Below are 19100 nucleotides of genomic sequence, written 5' to 3' on the forward strand. Positions count from 1 at the left end.
TGGCAACCTGCTGTGTTCACGAAATATCTCAATTTTGAGAGGTGTGGCTTCCTAAGAGATGTGTGTGTTCCTTTTCTCCTCTGTAATACAATTTCCAGTGTGTGTAAGTGTGTGTGTCTGTGCACACATGTGTGTGTGAAACAATGGACTTTCCATTCTGATTCAAACACAGAAAGTCACCAGAGACCATTGCTCTCATCACATCAATAAAAATGAACCAGATAAACCCAAAAGCATCCACGAAGGCACAATAGTTTAATAACCCACCAGAGGCAAGGACATAGAGAAACTCCAAGGAATCAGGTCCCAAGAGAGCTGAGCCCTCCCAGAGAGGAGAGGCTCTGGCTGCTGCCAAGGCCTGCTGGGACCGGGAGGGGTGGACTGCACCGAGGCAGGGAGGGGCCTGCGGGAACGGGGAGGGGCCGACCGCACTGAGGCAGGAAAGGGACTGCTGAGATGGGGAGGGGCAGACTGCACAGTGGCAGGGAGGGGCCTGCTGGGATGGGGAGGGGCAGACTGCACCGAGGCAGGGAGGGGCCTGCTGGGATGGGGAGGGGCCTGCTGGGATGGGGAGGGGCAACTGCACTGAGGCAGGGAGGGGCCTGCTGGGACGGGGAGGGGCCGACTGCACAGTGACAGGGAGGGGCCTGCTGGACGTCGGAGGAAAAGTGAAGCCATGCCCGAGGGCTGGCACCTCAGACAAGATTCCCAGATGCCCGGATTCCTGGTCCACGACCACCCGCCGCCTCCTCCCCAAGGCTCTGTTTTGAGGGTTTTGGCAGGAAGTGCCTAAATCTGGGGCTGGCGGTGGGCCAGAACCGCAGGAGGGCATGAGGCTCCTGCCCTGGGACAGAGCCAGGCGCTGCCTTCTGGAGATGAGCCGGGCAGGAGAGCTGAGGACCTCCCCACGAGGCATCTGTGGTCAACCAAGAAAGCCGGAGAGGAAGGAGCGCTGGGAGGAGCCCCAGACCTTCCACACCTGTAGGGAGGATTGAGAGAAAGATCAGAGTTGCAGGGAGCAGGGGCAGAGAGGAGAAGAGCAAAGGGAACTCCCAGTGCCCGTTCGCCTGCCAGAGGGGCAAGGACAGAGCCCTGGGGAGCACGAGTCAGTGACAGCAGTGCCCTGAAGGGAAGAGAAAACAGCGACAGAAGCCTGGGGTCCTAGGAAAGGGGAAGAAATAGACCGGACTCTACTCATTCCTGGGGGTCCTCAGAGGGGAGGTCTTGGGCCCTCAGGGTTTAGAGAATAAAACTATGTAGGAGGAGGAAGTGGGTCAGAAGGCAACACAGTATTGTTGTCATTTTAAATTACACAGAAGACACAAAAGTTTCCTGGGGAAGGTACTTTAGCAGGAACTAGGAAGGGCCCCTGTGGCACACATGACCCCTGGACAGGTATATAAAGAGCCCGGGCTCAGGGGGCTCCACACCTGCACCTCCCTCTCATCTGTTTCTCTATCTGCTTCACACTCAATCCACCAGAAACATGGGCTGTTGTGGCTGCTCCGGAGGCTGTGGCTCCAGCTGTGGGGGCTGTGGCTCCGGCTGTGGGGGCTGTGGCTCCAGCTGTGGGGGCTGTGGCTCCAGCTGCTGTGTGCCCGTCTGCTGCTGCAAGCCCGTGTGCTGCTGTGTGCCAGCCTGTTCCTGCTCCAGCTGTGGCTCCTGTGGGGGCTCCAAGGGGGGCTGTGGCTCCTGTGGGGGCTCCAAGGGGGGCTGTGGCTCCTGTGGGGGCTCCAAGGGGGGCTGTGTTTCCTGTGGGGGCTCTAAGGGAGGCTGTGGCTCTTGTGGCTGCTCCAAGTGCATTTGCTGCAAGCCCTGCTGCTGCTCCTCAGGCTGTGGGTCATCCTGCTGCCAGTCCAGCTGCTGCAAGCCCTGCTGTTCCCAGTCCAATTGTTGCAATCCTTGCTGCTCCTCAGGCTGTGGGTCATCCTGCTGTCAGTCCAGCTGCTGTAAGCCCTGCTGTTCCCAGTCCAGCTGCTGTAAGCCCAGCTGCTGCTCCTCAGGCTGTGGGTCATCCTGCTGCCAGTCTAGCTGCTGTAAGCCCTGCTGCTGCTCCTCAGGCTGTGGGTCATCCTGCTGTCAGTCCAGCTGCTGCAAGCCCTGCTGTTCCCAGTCCAGCTGCTGTGTCCCCGTGTGCTGCCAGTGCAAGATCTGAGGCTCTAGAGAGAATTCTCAGGTAGCTCCTAAAGATCTCTGCTTCCCAAAAAGTGACACCCATGATGCATATCCTCTTCCAGAGCTGAAAAATGAGTCTCCTGCTCAGGGCTTCTTTCTCCAGCCCTTGAGGAAATGGATCAACAATTCCCTATGAGGATATCCCATGACCCAGGCACTCTTGCCCCTCCTTCCCACATGCCGCGATGTGTCTCAGCCAGACTGCACCTGGACACGGCCCTCATGTCAAGGAGGTGCCTGGAATTCCCCTTCCTGATAATTCCATGGGAGACAGCAAACCTTTCTTTCCTGTGTCTGCCAGGAGTTCCATGGCATTTGCAGCTGGATGTCCTATAACCCAAATGATCACGTGTATCTATGAAAATCCAAAATGGGTCTGGGTGCAGCACTAAATAAATTCTCCACCCCTCAGCCTGGGTCGCACTGACTCTTTTCTTCCAGTCTCTGTCTCATTGGCAAACTGGCCACGTGTCCTTTCCCCCACTCCCTGAGAGTTTATTCCTCCCACTGCTGTGACTGTTTGCCAGGCCCAGATCCCATTCCCCCCGGAAACAGTCATTGAACTGCTTAATGGAGGAATCACTAGTGTCCTGGATGAATGAATGAGGATGAGTGAATGAATGAGTGAATGAGTGAGTATGTCTCATTAGTACACAGGGAGCCGCAGCTTGTCTCAGTGGAATTCAGTCTGTTTTGGTCGGAATCGTGGACTCCTGGTTCTTCCCCATAGGAGGCTATGTTTACGGGAGAAGGAGACTTTTGCCCTCAGTGTCTAGGAAGGGATGTAATGGGTGGTCTTTGTGCCCAGCGAGGGCCCAGAGTGGGGGTCAAGCCGGGAGAGGGGGAAGCGGGACCACAATGAGCTGTGTCCCTAAGATGCTCTGTAGGACAGCACTGGGAACTGTGCTGCTCCAAGGACCCAAGGTGCTGTGGCCGAGCATAGGCTGAGGTGCACCCGCCATCTCTGGGCTCAGAGTGAGGAGGAATTCAGGTGCCCCATGACAATCCCCAGGCTGCACAGCTTTGGTGTGGCACAGGGAGGAACAAAAGGGACTATTCTCAGCCTGATAACGGACATCCACCAACAACAGACAACACACTTAATAGTGAAGACCCGAATGCTTCCCCCTAAGATCAGGAGCAAGGAAAGGATGTCCACACTCAGCACTTCTATACAACATTTCACTGAAGCTCTAGCCAGAGTAATATGATGGGAAAAGGAAATAAAACACATCCAGGATAAAGAAAAAGGAAGCCAAACATTCTCTATTTACACAAAACCTCATCTTATATGTAGACAGTCCTAAGGGACACACACACACACACACACACACACACACACACACACAACATTAGGCCCAATAAATGAGCTCAATGGACTGCAGGCCACAAGGCCCATACACAAAGTCAGCTGTATTTCTATGACCAGCAATGAACAAGCTAACCAGGATGTAAGGAACAATCCCATCAAAACTAATGTTATGTTTAGGAACAAAGGCAACCAAAGCAGTGCAAGGCCCGGACCTTAACATGACAAAACGTAGCTGGACCCAAGTAAGTAGGGGAATTTCCATGTTCATGTACTGAAAGATCTAATATTGTGAAGGTCAAAACTCTCCAGAAAAACATTGATCTACGAATTCAACATAATTCCTATTCACATCCCAGGTCTCCTTTAGCAGAAATTGACAAGGTGATTCTAAAAGTTATGTCAACATTCAAGAGACCTTTAATAGCTAAAACAACCTTGAAAAATGTAAAACAAAGTTGAGGACTCAATGTTCTCCAATTTCTAAATGGGCTACAAAGCAAGCAGTAATCAAGGCTGATGGTGCCTGTCTAAGGATAGAAAGATGGATCAGTGGAGTAGATGCCAGAGTCTGGAGATAAAGCCTCACAGGTGTGGTCAATGGATTTTCATCAACAGTACAAAACAATTTCATGAGAAAACAGGAAACTTTTCAACAAACGATGCTGCTGTGACAACTGGATGTCCACATGTGAAAGAATGAATGTGGATCTTTACCTCATGCCATATACCAGACCAATGAAAAACAAACAAACAAACAAATAGTCAGTGACCTAATGGACAAAGCCAAACTAGAGGACTGTTAGGAGAAAAGCAGGTCACAACAGAAATGGACACGTGGGAACTGATTACACTAAAGAGCTTCTGCACAGCAAGAGAAACTACCAGGGAGTAAGCACTCATCCTACAAAATGGGTGAAAGTGTTGACACACTGTGCATCTTACAAAGGTCTAATATCTGCAGTCTACAAGGAACTTAAACAAATCAACAAGCCAAAAACAAATTACTTCTTAAATTGTGAGGAAAGGTTATGAACAGACACTTCTCAAAAGAAGACAGGCACATGCCCAACAAATACATGAAAAAGTGTCCCACATCACTAACCATCAGAGGAATGTAAGTCAAAACCACCGTGAGATACCATCTCATATCAGCCAGAATGGCTTTTGATAAAAAGGAAAAACACAAAACAAAATAAATTAAAAACTAAAGAAAACTTCAGGTCAATATTCATGATAGACATCGATGCAAAAATATTCAATAAAATACTGGCAAACCGAATGCAAAAGCACATCAAAAAGCTTATTCATCGTGATCATCTAGGCTTCATCCCAGGGATGCAAGGCTGGTTCAACCTATTCAAGTCCATAGATGTGATCCATCACATAAACAGAACCAAAGACAAAAAACACGTGATTATTTCAATAGATGCAGAGAAGGCCTTCTACAAAATTCAACAGCCCTTCATGCTAAAAACTCTTAATACCGAATGATCAAAGATGGCCGATTGATAAAAGCTCGGGATTGCAGCTCTCAGTCTAAGCGCAGAGAACTAGAGGATGCCACACTTTCAGACAAATTCTGGCTGCTCATGGAGCAGAAGATCCCCAGTGGAGGAACCACACGTGTCGCCAGCGCGACTCTTGTGGCCAGTGCAGCAGCTTCGCCAGCACCTCGGCGCGGCAGCTCTCGGAGCAGAGTAAACAGGGCCGGCTCCCCTTCTGACCGAGGTTTGGAGCCCGGGGAAGGCAGAGTCACCCATTACAGACACAAGAAGGAAGCCAGACAGGAGAATCCTGGGCAGAAAAGCACCATCAGTCTTAACGCTGCCGTTCTGGCCCTGGGAACTAACAACTTGGACGTCCAATCAAGAGACCTAATCTGAAAGTTGGTAATTTCAAAGACGACAGGAGGATAAATTTACAATGATGGGAAGAAACCAGCGTAAAAAGGCTGAGAATACTCAAAATCAGAACGCCTCTCCCTCTACAGAGGATCACAGTTCCACATCAACAATGGAATAAGGCTTGATGGAGAAGGAGCGCATCCCAATAACAGAATCATGCTTCAGGGAATGGATAATAAGAAACTTCTGTGAGTTAAAAGAATATGTTGTAGCCCAACGTAACGAAACTAGGAACTTTGAAAAAAGGTTTGACGAAATCCTATTGAGAATAGACAGCTTAGAGAGGAATATAACTGAATTAATGGAACTGAAGAATACAATACAGGAACTCCGAGAAGGATGCACAGGTTTAAACCCTTGAATTTTTCAAGCAGAAGAAGCGATATCAGAGGTCAAAGTCCAACTTAATGAAAGAAAACAAGAAGTTTTTCTTGTTTAGAAATATTAGAGAAAGATTAGAGATAAAAGGATAAAAAGGAATGAGCAAAGTCTCCAAGAAATGTGGGACTATGTGAAAAGACCAAGTTTACGTTTGATAGGTGTACCTGAATGCGACAGAGAGAATGAATCCAAGCTGGAAAATATTCTTCAGGATATTATTCAGGAAAATTTTACTGAACTAGCAAAGCAGGTCAATATTCAACCCCAGGTAATACAGGGAACACCACAAAGATATTCCTCAAGAGGAGCAACCCCAAGGCACATAATTGTTAGATTCACCAGGGTTGAAACGAAGGAGAAAATACTAAGAAGAGCCAGAGAGAAAGGTCAGGTTACCCACAAAGGCAAGCCTAACAGACTTACAGCAGATCTCTCAGCAGAAACTCTACAAACTAGAAGAGAGTGGGCGCCAATATTCAACATCCTCAAAGAACAGAACCTTCAGCCCAGAATTTCATATCCAGCCAAACTAAGTTTCACACTGAAGGAAAAATAAAATCTTTTATGAACAAGCAAGAACTCGGAGATTTTACTACCACCAGGCCTGCTTTACAAGAGCTTCTGAAAGAGGCATTACACACAGAAAGAAACAACCAGTATTAGCCTTACTAAAAATATACCAAAAAGTAAAGAGCATCAACATAAAGAAGAATTTTCATCAATGAATGGATCAAACAGCCAGTTAACATCAAATGGCAGTAACCCTAAATTTAAATTGACTACATACCCCAATAAAAAGACAGAGCCAAAACCCAACAGCATGTTACATCCAGACATGTTTCACATGCAAGGACACACAAAGACTCGAAACAAAGGAATGGAGAAAGATTTACCAAACAAATGGAGAGCAAAAATAAATAAATAAATAAATAAATAAAAAGCAGGAGTTGCAATTCTCGTAGCGGATGAAATAGATTTTAAAGCAACAAAGAGCACTCCAGCCTGGGCAACAAGAGCGAAACTCCGTCTCAAAAAAAAATAAAGAAAGAAAGAAACAAAGATATAGTGGTAAAAGGATCAATACAACAACAGGAGCTAACGATCCTAACACCCAGATACATAGAGACTTACATTCAATGAGACAGAAAATTAATAAGGATATTAAGGACTCAAACTCAGATCCGGAACAAGTAAACTTAATGAATATTTATAGAGCTCTCCACTCCAAATACATAAAATATACATTCTTGTCAATACCACATCACACCTACTCATAGGTTTAAATTAAACATTGATTGGCCATTATTAATATCCATTTTTTTCAGAATAAAGCAATATTTTCATTCACCCTCCCTCTCTCTCTTCCTCTTTCTTTCTCCCCTTTACTCATTTTTTTCTTTCCTTCTCTCAATAAAAACTCACAATAAACTATGTATCAATAGAACGTATCATAAAATAATAAAAGATATTTATGACAAACCTACAGCCAATATCATACTGATTGAGCAAAAGCTGGAAGAATTTCCTTTTAAATCAGGCATGAGACAAGGATGCCCTCTCTCACCACTCCTATTCAATATAGTATTGGAAGTTCTAGCCAGAGCAATCAGGCAAGACAATGAAATAAACGGTATTCAGTTAGGAAAGGAGGAAGTTAAACTGTCTCTATTTGCTGATGACATGATTGTATATTTAGAAGACCCCATTGTCTTAGCCCCAAACCTCCTCAAACTGATAAGCAACTTCAGCAAAGTCTCAGGACACAAAATCAATGTGCAGAAATCACAAGCATTTCTATACACCAATAACAGAAAAACAGAGCGAAATCGAGAGCAAACTCCCATTCACAATTGCTACAAAGAGAATAAAATACCTAGGAATACAACTCACAAAGGATGTAAAGGACCTCTTCAAGAAGAATTACAAACCACTGCTCAACAAAATAAGAGAGGACACAAACCGATGGAAAAACATTCCACCCTCATGGTGAGGAAGAATCAATATCATGAAAATGGCCATTCTTCCCAAAGGAATTTCTAGATTCAACACTATCCTCATCAAACTACCAAGGACCTCTTCACAGAACTGGAAACAAACCTCTTTAAACTTCATATGGAACCACAGGAAAGCCCCATAGCCAAGACGATCCTAAGCAAAAAAAAAAAAAAAAAATAGCCAGAGGCATTACTGCCAGACTTCTAACTATACTACAAGGCAATAGTAATCAAAACAGCATGGTACTGGTACCAAAACAGAGACATAGACTAATGGAACAGAACAGAGGCCTTGGAGGCAATGCCACACATCTACAACCATCTGATCTTTGACAAACTTGACAAAAACGAGCAATGGGGAAAGGACTCCATGTATAATAAATGGTGCTGGGAAAACTGGCTAGCAATGTGAAAAAAGGAGAAGCTGATCCACTTTGTGACACTTTTTTTTTTAAATCTGGAATAATTAATTAAATATCTTTTTTTTCTTCTTGATATGTATTTTTAAGTATATATCAAATATGTATATATGTGTGTGTGTATAATGTAGACAGAGAGAATGCTGTTATTCTAACTGAAGTAACTTAGGAATGGAAAGCCGAACACTGTATGCTCTTATTTATTTTTTTTTTTTTTTTGAGGGAAAAAGAGAAAAAGAAGGGGAAAAAAAGAAAAAGAGGGAAAAAGGAATATTACTTCATTCCTAGAATGGGTTTCAATAATGGCCGATCAATATTTTGAGTGTTTAAAGTGGTTAATGCATATTTTATGTGTTTAAAATGGAGACCTCTATTGTGTTTATTTGTTCTGGCTCTGAGTTCAAGTCCTGGATATCGTTATCAATTTGCTGTCTCGTTGAATCTAAATCTCATTATGTGTCTTATGTATCTGGGTGTTAAGATCTCTTATTGTTGCATTAATCCTTTTACCCTTGCATCCTTGTAGCTTTGAAATCTATTTTATTAAGTGTGAGAATTGCAACTCCTGCTTTATATTTATTTATTTTTGCTCTCCATTTGGTTGGTGAGTCTTTTTCCATCCCCTTGTTTTAGGTCTTTGTATATCTTTAGATATATTGTTAGATTTTATGGATAATGTATATTTTGTGTGTTTAAAATGGAGAGCTCTATTGAGTTTATTTGTTCTGGATCTTAGTTCCAGTCCCAGATATCGTTATCAATTTTCTGTCTTGTTGAATCTAAATCTCATTATGGGTCTTATGTATCTGGGTGTTAAGATCTCTTATTATTACATTAATCCTTTTACCCTTGTATCCTTGTAGCTTTAAAATCTATTTTGTCAAATGTGAAAATTGCAACTCCTGCTTTTTATTTAGTTATTTTTGCTCTCCATTTGGTTGGTACGTTTTTTTTTTCCAACCCTTTATTTTGAGTCTATGTATATCATTGGATATACCGTTAGATTTTGTCTCTATCTTTTGATTGGGAGATTTGGTCGATTTAAATGTAGGGTTGCTGCCATTTGATATTAACTGGCTATTTCGTCCTTTCGTTGATAAAAATTCTTCTTTATGTTAATGCTCTTTACTTTTTGGTGTATTTTTAGAAAGGGTCATACTGGTTGTTCCTTTCTGTGTATAATGCTTCTTTTAGAAGTTCTTGTAAAGCAGGCCTGGTGGTAATAAACTCTCTGAGTACTTGCTTGTTCCTAAAAGATTTTATTTTTCCTTCAAATGTAAAGCTTAAATTCGCAGGTATGAAATTCTGGGCTGAAAGTTCTGTTGATTGAGTATATTGAATATTGGCCCCCACTCTCTTCTAGCTTGTAGGGTTTCTGTTGAGAGATCTGCTGTAAGCCTAATAGGCTTACCTTTTTGGGTAACTTGATCTTTCTCTCTGGCTGCCCTTAATATTTTCTCCTTCGTTTCAATCTTGGTGAATCTAACGATTATGTGCCTTGGAGTTGGTCTTCTTGAGGAATATCTTTGTGGTGTTCTCTGTATTGCCTGGGGTTGAATAGTGTCCTGCTTTGCTAAATTAGGAAAATTTTCCTGGGTAATGTCCTGGAGAGTATTTTCCAGCTTGAATTCATTCTCTCCGTCACATTCAGGTACACCAATCAAGCATATATTAGGTCTTTTCACATAGTCCTATATTGCTTGGAGACTTTGCTGATTCCTTTTTATCCTTTTTTCTCTATTCTTGTCTTGTTTTGTTTCATTAAGTTGGTCTTTGACCTCTGATACCCTTTCTTCTGCTTGATCCATTCGGCTGTTTAAGCTTGTACATATTTCACTAAGTTCTCGTGTTGTGTTTTTCAACTCCACAAGTTTATTTGTATTCTTCTCTATATTGTCTATTCTTTTCAACATTTCATCTATCCTTTTTTCCAAGTTCTTAGTTTCTTTACATTGGGTTAGAACAAGTTCCTTTAACGCCCAAAAGTTTCATATCATCCACCTTTTAAAGCCTACTTCAGATAATGGAACACAGTCCTTTTCCATCAGGGCTTGTTCTGCTGCTGATGAGTCCTTTTCCATCAGGGCGTGTTCCGTTGCTGATGAGTCCTTTTCCATCAGGGCTTGTTCCGTTGCTGATGGGCTATGATTTTGGGTATACTCGGCCTTCTTAGGCTGTTTTTTTCCCTTCATTGTAGATGAACCGCCTTTCTAATTAGGTTTCTGAGTCGACGTCCGACTTATTGATTCCCAGTGCTGGGATCCGAGCAACCCACTGTGGCGGCCTAAATAGCAGCGATAAGACTGATGGTGCTCTTCTGCCCGGGAATCTCTGGTCTGGCTTCCCTCTTGAGTCTGCAACAAGCGGCTCTGACTTCCCGGAGCTCCAAACTCCAGTCAGTAGGGGAAGCAGTCCCGTTGGCTCTGCATGAAGAGCTGCTGCGCCGAGACGCCGGCAAAACCGCTGCGGTGGCCACAAGAGTCGCGCTGGCGACCCGTGGGGCTCCTCCACTGGGAATCGGCTCATCGGTGAGTGACAAAAATTCGTCTAAAGATGTGGCATCGTCTCGTTCTCTGAGCTTTCACTGGGAGCTACAATGCTGAGCTGTTAGTGGTCGGCTATCTTGGATCGATCTCTCTGTGACACCTTACACTAAAATTTACTCTAGATGGATTAGAGATTTAAACATAAAACCTAACACCGGAAAAACCCTAGAAGAAAACATACGCAAGAGCATCCAGGATGTAAGTATGGGCAAGGACTTCCTGACTAAAATACCAAAACCATTGGCAACAAAAGCCAAAATAGACAAATGGGATCTAATTAAACTCCACAGCTTCTGCACAACAAAAGAAACAATCATTAGAATGAACTGGCAACCAACAGAATGGGGAAAAAATTTTTGCAGTCTACCCATCTGACAAAAGGCTAATATCCAGAATCTACAAAGAACTAAAACAGATTAACAAGAAACAAACAAACAAACCCATTCAAAAGTGAGCAAAGGATATGAACAGACACTTTTCACAAGAAGACATATATGAGGCCAACAAACATACGAGAAAATGCTCATCGTCACTGGTCATTAGAGAAATGCAAATCAAAACTACATTGAGATACCATCTCACACCAGTTAGAATGGCAATCATTAAATAATCTGAAGACAATAGATGCTGGAGAGGATGTGGAGAAATAGGAACACTTTTACATGGTTGGTGGGAGTGTAAATTAGCTCAACCATTGTGGAAGACGGTGTGGCGACTTCTCAAGGACCTAGAAACAGAACTTCCATTTGACCCAGCAATCCCATTACTGGGTATACACCCACAGGACTATAAATCATTCTGTTATAAGACACATGCACATGTATGTTCACTGCAGCACTGTGTACAATAGCAAAGACCTGGAACCAACCCAAATGCCAATCAGTGATAGACTGGACAAGCAAAATGTGGCATGTATACACCATGGAATACTACACAGCCATAAAAAATGATGAGTTTGTGTCCTTTGCAGGGACTTGGATTAACCTGGAAACCATCATCCTCAGCAAACTGACACAAGAACAGAAAAACAAACACTGCATGTTCTCACTCATAGGCGGGTGCTGGACAATAAGAACACATGCACTCAGGGAGAGGAGCATCAGACACTGGGGGTGGGGGGTAAGGGGAGGGACAGTGGGGGTGGGGAGGGATAACATAGGGAGAAAAGCCAGATATAGACGAAGTGGGAATAGAGGCAGTAAACCACCTGGTTATGTATGCACCTATGCAACAATCTTGCCTGAACTGCACATGAACCTCAGAACCTAGAGTAAAATTTTAAAAATGACTGCTACTACACTAAAAAAATAAAAATAAAATAAAAAGAGCTGAAAACAGATGCTGGCAGAACTTGAGAGAGAAGAGAACACTTGTACACTGTTACTGGGAATGTAAATGAATTGGGCCACCATGGAGAGCACTTTGGAGATTTCTCAAACAACTATGAGTTGAATTACTATTTGACCCAGCAATCTTAGTATTAAGTATATGCCCAAAGGAAAATAAATCATTCTACCAAAAAGACGCATACATCCGTCACATACATCCATATGTTCATTGCAATGCTCTTCACAGAAGCAAAGACGTGGAATCAACCGGTGCCCATCAGTGGTGGATTGGATAAAGAAAATATGGTCCATATACACCATGGAATACGACATGGCCATTAGAAAGAATGAAGTCATTTCTTTTGCAGCAATATGGATGCAGCTAGAAACAATTATTCTAAGAGAGTTAATGCAGAAGCAGAAAACCAAATACCACATATCCTCACTTATAAGTGAGAGCTAAACATTGAGTCCACATGGACAGAAAGATGGAAACCATAGACACTGGGGAACCAGAGGAGGGAGGAAGAAAGGGAGTGGGCGAGGGCTGAGAAACTACTGGGTGCTACCGTCACTGTTGTGGTGATGGATTCATTCCTACTCCAAAGCTCAGCATCACACAATACACCCGTGTGACACAACTGCACACAGACCACCTGATTCTAAAATAACAGTTGGAGAAAAAAGTTCTTTCTATACTCTAGATACTAGATGTTTATCAAACGTCGGATCTGTAGATATTTTCTTCCATTATGTACGTGGTTCTCTCACTTTGCTGACAGGTCAGAAGCCCCCTACTCCCACACCCCTTCTGACTCCATGTTTGGATCCCTTCCAGGAACACTCCCTGGTGGAAGCATCTTTCCCTCTCCTGGATTTCCCCTCTGGGTTCCCCTTCCAGGAACACTCCCCTCGTGGAAACACCTTTCCCTCTCCTGGATTTCCACTCTGGGGTCCCCTACCACACTCTCCTGTGGAAGCCTGTCTTCCCTCCTAAACCCCATCTCTATTCCCTTCCACTCAGCGTGGAAGCTCTTTCCTTCCTGGGTTCCATCTTTCTGGATTCTCTCACTCAGTGTGGGAGGAGCTTCCTGCCCTGGTTTCCCCCTCTGGGAACCTGCTCACTCAGCGTGAGAGTTTGCTTTTCTCTCTTTAAATAAATCACTTTCTACAAACACTTTTGAGTCGTATTTCCTGCGCACTGCGCCATGGTCCCCTCTCTCATCCTTGAGAGGCCGGGAGACCACGAACCTGGAGAAACGTCCTCTCAGGGGAGGTGAGGGCACCCTGAACACCTGAACCCCAATATTACATGCTTACTTGTAACAGTTTAATAGATTTCACTCTTCGCCTTTCGCCATGAGGAAAAGCTCGCTGAGGGCCTCCCGAGAAGCCGAGCAGAGGCGGCTGCCCTGCCTGTGGAGCTGCGGAACCATGAGCCAGCCAAACCTCTATCCTCTATAAATTACCCGGCCTCGAGCATTTCTTTAGAGCAAGGAAAGAACGGTCTAATACACCCAGAGAGCTGAGAATGGCGTGAGTGAAGCATAACGACCATGGATGAATTTCAAAATCTAAAAACGTAAAACTAATATTATAGGGGGAGTCAATGCAGGAACATGAGGGTGCTTCGGCAGAGGCTGTCACCCACTGGTCACATGTGGTCAGCAGAGAGCAGGAGACCAGCACCCTGGGGCTCTGTGGGAAGCACCCACAGCCTGCAGCTGAGGTTTTAATTATAGGGGCCAAAACAAATGGGGAAAAAGTCAAATTTAGCACGCAAAGAAAACAGATGCTCATCTGAGTCAGGAGGAAGTCACCATCAAAGAGGAAAAAAATAGAGCTCTGGAAAAGTAGTGAAAAGAGTCACAAGGAAGGGCCCCTGTGTCTTGCCTGACTCTGGACAGGTATATAGAGAGCCCAGGCTCAGGGGACTCCACACCTGCACCTCCCTGTCTTCTCCTCCTCTACCTACTCCACCCTCAACCCACCAGAAACATGGGCTGCTGTGGCTGCTCCGGAGGCTGTGGCTCCAGCTGTGGGGGCTGTGGCTCCAGCTGTGGTGGGTGTGGCTCCAGCTGCTGTGTGCCTGTCTACTGCTGCAAGCCCGTGTGCTGCTGTGTGCCAGCCTGTTCCTGCTCTAGCTGTGGCTCTTGTGGGGGCTCTAAGGGTGGCTGCAGCTGTGGCTCCTGTGGGGGCTCCAAGGGAGGCTGTGGCTCTTGTGGCTGCTGCCAGTCCAGCTGCTGTAAGCCCTGCTGCTGCTCCTCAGGCTGTGGGTCATCCTGCTGTCAGTCCAGCTGCTGTAAGCCCTGCTGTTCCCAGTCCAGCTGCTGTAAGCCCTGCTGTTCCCAGTCCAGCTGCTGTAAGCCCAGCTGCTGCTCCTCAGGCTGTGGGTCATCCTGCTGCCAGTCCAGCTGCTGCAAGCCCTGCTGTTCCCAGTCCAGCTGCTGCTCCTCAGGCTGTGGGTCATCCTGCTGCCAGTCCAGCTGCTGCAAGCCCTGCTGCTCCCAGTCCAGCTGCTGTGTCCCCGTGTGCTGCCAGTGCAAGATCTGAGGCTCTAGTGGGAATTCTCAGGAAGTTCCTAAAGATCTGTGCTTCCCAACAAGTGACACCCCAGACGCATATTCTCTTCCAGAGCTGAACAATGAGTCCCCTGCTCAGGGCTTCTTTCTCAAGCCCTTGAAGATGTGGATGAACCATTCCCTATGAGTATATCCCATGACCCAGGAACTCTTGCCCCTCCTTCCCACATGCCGTGATGTGTCTCAGCCAGACTGCACCTGGACACGGCCCTCATGTCAAGGAGGTGCCTGGAATTCCCCTTCCTGATAATTCCATGGGAGACAGCAAACCTTTCTTTCCTGTGTCTGCCAGGAGTTCCATGGCATTTGCAGATGGATGTCCTATAACCCGAATATCACGTGTATCTAGGGAAATCCAAAATGGATCTGGGTGCAGCACTAAATAAATTCTCCACCCATCAGCCTGGGTCGCACTGACTCTTTTCTTCCAGTCTCTGTCTCATTGGCAAACTGGCCACGTGTCCTTCCCCTCCCTCCCTGAGAGCTTATTCCTCCCACTGCTGTGACTGTTTGCCAGGCCCAGATCCCATTACCCCCAGAAACAGTCGTTGAACTGCTTAATGGAGGAATCACTAGTGTCCTGGATGAATGAATGAGGATGAGTGAATGAATGAGTGAATGAGTGAGTATGTCTCATTAGCACACAGGGAGCCGCACCTTGTCTCAATGGAATTCAGTCTTTTTTGATCAGAATCATGGATTCCTGGTTCTTCCCCATAGGAGGCTATGTTTACGGGAGAAGGAGATTTTTGCCCTCAGTGTCTAGGAAGGGGTGTAATTGGTGGTCTCTGTGCCCAGCCAGGGCCCAGAGTGGGGGTCAAGCCGGGAGAGGGGGAAGCGGGACCACAATGAGCTGTGTCCCTGAGATGCTCTGTAGGATGGCACTGGGAACTGTGCTGCTCCAGGGACCCAAGGCGCTGTGGCCGAGCACAGGCTGAGGTGCACCCTCCATCTCTGGGCTCAGAGTGAGGAGGAATTCAGGTGCCCCATGACAATTCACAGGCTGCACAGCTTTGGTGTGGCACAGGGAGGAACAGAAGGGACTATTCTCAGCCTGATAAAAAACATCCACCCACAGCAAACAACACACTTAATAGTGAAGACCCGAATGCTTCCCCCTAAGATCAGGAGCAAGGAAAGGATGTCCACACTCAGCACTTCTATACAACATTTCACTGAAGCTCTAGCCAGAGTAATATGATGGGAAGAGAAGATAAAACACATCCAGGTTAAAGAAAAAGAAAGCAAAACTTTCTCTATTTACACAAAACCTCATCTTATATGTAGACAGTCCTAAGGGACACACACAGACACACGTATAAACACACACACACTCAGGAAACATTAGGCCCAGTAAACGAGCTCAATACAGTGCAGGCCACAAGGCCCATACACAAAGTCAGCTGTATTTCTATGACCAGCAATGAACAAGCTAACCAGGATGTAAGGAACAATCCCATCAAAACTAATGTTATTTTTAGGAACAAATGCAACCAAAGCAGTGCGAGGCTCGGATCTTAACACGCAAAATGTAGCTGGACCCAAGTAAGTGGGGGAATTCCCATGTCCATGTACTGGAAGATCTAATATTGTGAAGGTCAAAACTCTCCAGAAAAACATTGATCTACGAATTCAACATAATTCCTATCCACATCCCAGGTCTCTTTTTGCAGAAATTGACAAGGTGATTCTAAAAGTTATGTCAACATTCAAGAGACCTTTAATAGCTAAAACAACCTTGAAAAATGTAAAACAAAGTTGAGGACTCAATGTTCTCCAATTTCTAAATGGGCTACAAAAAAAAAAAAAAAACAGTAATCAAGGCTGATGGTTCCTGTCTAAGGATAGAAAGATGGATCAGTGGAGTAGATGCCAGAGTCTGGAGATAGAGCCTCACAGGTGTGGTCAATGGATTTTCATCAACAGTACAAAACAATTTCCTGAGAAAACAGGAACCTTTTCAACAAACGATGCTGCTGTGACAACTGGATGTCCACATGTGAAAGAATGAATGTGGATCTTTACCTCATGCCATATACCAGACAAATGAAAAACAAACAAGCAAATAGTCAGTGACCTAACGGACAAAGCCAAACTAGAGGACGGTTAGGAAAAAAGCAGGTCACAACAGAAATGGACACGTGAGAACTAATTACACTAAAGAGCTTCTGCACAGCAAGAGAAACTACCAGGGAGTAAGCACTCATCCTACAAAATGGGTGAAAATATTGACACACTGTGCATCTTACAAAGGTCTAATATCTGCAGTCTACAAGGAACTTAAACAAATCAACAAGCCAAAAACAAATTACTTCTTAAATTGTGAGGAAAGGATATGAACAGACACTTCTCAAAAGAAGACAGGCACATGGCCAACAAATACATGAAAAAGTGTCCCACATCACTAACCATCAGAGGAATGTAAGTCAAAACCACCGTGAGATACCATCTCATATAGGCCAGAATGGCTTTTGATAAACAGGAAAAACACAAAACAAAATTAATTAAAAACTGAAGAAAACTTCAGGCCAATATCCATGATAAGCATCGACGCAAAAATCTTCAATAAAATACTGACAAACCTAATGCAAAATCACGTCAGAAAGCTTATTCATCGTGATCATCTAGGCTTCATCCTGGGGAGGCAAGGCTGGTTCAACCTATTCAAGTCCGTAAATGTAATCCATCACATAAACAGAACCAAAGACAAAAACCACGTGATTATTTAAATAGCTGCAGAGAAGGCCTTCTACAAAATTCAACAGCCCTTCATGCTAAAAACTCTTAATACCGAATGATCAAAGATGGACGATTGATAACAGCTCTGGATTGCAGCTCTCAGTCTAAGTGCAGAGAACTAGAGGATTCCACATTTTCAGACAAATTCTGGCTGCTCATGGAGCAGAAGATCCCCAGTGGAGGAACCACACGTGTCGCCAGCGCGACTCTTGTGGCCAGTGCAGCGGCTTCGCCAGCACCTCAGCGCGGCAGCTCTCGGAGCAGAGTAAACAGGGCCGGCTACCCTTCTGACCGAGGTTTGGAGCCCGGGGAAGGCAGAGTCACCCATTACAGACACAAGAAGGAAGCCAGACAGGAGAATCCTGGGCAGAAAAGCACCATCAGTCTTAACGCCGCCGTTCTGGCCCTGGGAACTAACAACTTGGACGTCCACTCAAGAGACCTAATCTGAAAGTTGGTAATTTCAAAGACGACAGGAGGATAAATTTACAATGATGGGAAGAAACCAGCGTAAAAAGGCTGAGAATACTCAAAATCAGAATGCCTCTCCCTCTACAGAGGATCACAGTTCCACATCAACAAAGGAATAAGGCTTGATGGAGAATGAGCGCATCCCAATAACAGAAACATGCTTCAGGGAATGGATAATAAGAAACTTCTGTGAGTTAAAAGAACATGTTGTAGCCCAACGTAACGAAACTAGGAACTTTGAAAAAAGGTTTGATGAAATCCTATTGAGAATAGACAACTTAGAGAGGAATATAAGTGAATGAATGGAACTGAAGAATACAATACAGGAACTCCGAGAAGTATGCACAGGTTTAAACCCTTGAATTGTTCAAGCAGAAGAAGGGATATCAGAGGTCAAAGTCCAACTTAATGAAAGAAAACAAGAAGTTTTTCTTGTTTAGAAATATTGGAGAAAGATTAGAGATAAAAGGATAAAAAGGAATGAGCAAAGTCTTCAAGAAATGTGGGACTATGTGAAAAGACCAAGTTTACGTTTGATAGGTGTACCTGAATGCGACGGAGAGAATGAATCCAAGCTGGAAAATATTCTTCAGGATATTATTCAGGAAAATTTTACTGAACTAGCAAAGCAGGTCAATATTCAACCCCAGGTAATACAGGGAACACCACAAAGATATTTTTCAAGAAGAGCAACCACAAGGCACATAATTGTTAGATTCACCAGGGTTGAAACGAAGGAGAAAATACTAAGAAGAGCCAGAGAGAAAGGTCAGGTTACCCACAAAGGCAAGCCTATCAGACTTACAGCAGATCTCTCGGCAGAAACTCTACAAGTCAGAAGAGAGAGGGGGCCAATATTCAACATCCTCAAAGAACAGAACCTTCAGCCCAGATTTTCATATCCAGCCAAACTAAGTTTCACAACTGAAGGAAAAATAAAATCTTTTATGAACAAGCAAGTACTCAGAGATTTTATTACCACCAGGCCTGCTTTACAAGAGCTTCTGAAAGAGGCATTACACACAGAAAGAAACAACCAGTATTAGCCTTACTAAAAATATACCAAAAAGTAAAGAGCATCAACATAAAGAAGAATTTTCATCAATGAATGGATCAAACAGCCAGTTAACATCAAATGGCAGTAATCCTAAATTTAAATTGACTACATACCCCAATAAAAAGACAGAGCCAAAACCCAACAGCATGTTACATCCAGACATGTTTCACATGCAAGGACACACAAAGACTC

The 19100-nt window shown here is 44.6% G+C and overlaps 1 pseudogene; it reads right to left on the bottom strand.

Moving 5' to 3' along the window:
• Window positions 1-976: 976 nt before the first annotated feature.
• LOC128929128 (uncharacterized) lies at window positions 977-2354 on the bottom strand (annotated as a pseudogene).
• Window positions 2355-19100: the final 16746 nt, after the last annotated feature.

Source organism: Callithrix jacchus, chromosome 10 (assembly GCF_049354715.1).
Source record: "Callithrix jacchus isolate 240 chromosome 10, calJac240_pri, whole genome shotgun sequence".
In the NCBI taxonomy this organism is placed as follows: domain Eukaryota; kingdom Metazoa; phylum Chordata; class Mammalia; order Primates; family Cebidae; genus Callithrix; species Callithrix jacchus.